Source organism: Penaeus monodon, unplaced genomic scaffold (genome assembly GCF_015228065.2).
Source record: "Penaeus monodon isolate SGIC_2016 unplaced genomic scaffold, NSTDA_Pmon_1 PmonScaffold_107, whole genome shotgun sequence".
Classification (NCBI taxonomy): Eukaryota; Metazoa; Arthropoda; class Malacostraca; order Decapoda; family Penaeidae; genus Penaeus; species Penaeus monodon.
This window is the reverse complement of record NW_023639381.1, coordinates 54,577-55,448: the sequence shown is the minus strand read 5'-3', so window position 1 is coordinate 55,448 and position 872 is coordinate 54,577.

Below are 872 nucleotides of genomic sequence, written 5' to 3'. Positions count from 1 at the left end.
AAATATTATTACTGAAGAAATTCAAAGCGCACTAAAAAAGTCCCAAAAATGGAAATCGCCTGGGGTTGACCAGATCCCAAATTTTTGGCTTAATACTCTTTCTTTGGAGCATGCCAAATTAGCATCTAATTTTAACTCAGTTATGATAGAACCTAACTTAACACCTAAATGGTTATGTCAAGGGACTACTATGTTGGCCAAAAGTAACCAAACAGAGAACCCAAAAATTACAGACCCTGTTACATGCTTATCAACTTCCTATAAGTTATTTACTTCAATCTTAACTGAAAGAACCTACATGCACATGGAAGAACAAAATATTTTTCCCAACAAACAAAAAGCGTGTTGCAGAGGAGCATATGGATGCACCATGACATTATGGGAGACGAATCTTACTCTCAGGCACGTAAATGGTATTCTTATTTCAAACGTCATGCGAATCAGATGCGGAATCTTCCAGGGTGACTCTTTTTCTCCTCTATTATTTTGTATGGCACTTATCCCACTCTCCCAGCTTCTTAACAACACAGGGTATGTATATAAGATCATGGATAAGAAGATCAATCATCTTTTCTATATGGATGACTTGAAACTTTACGCTGATGTAGATGAAACCGCGACCCATCAGTGGCTTAGAAGCTCCGGACTTAAAGGGGAAACAGAGGGTTTTATTCTTGCAGCCCAAGATCAAAGTTTGTTTACCAGAAACTATCAAACTAACATCTTGCACAATGGTACTGACCTAAAGTGTAGGTTTTGTGAAGACAAGGTTGAGACGATTGTTCATCTTGTGTCTGGTTGCCCAATATTAACACCGAATGAGTAAAAAAATCGCCACAACAGAGTAGGCAAGTACCTGCATTGGAAGATCT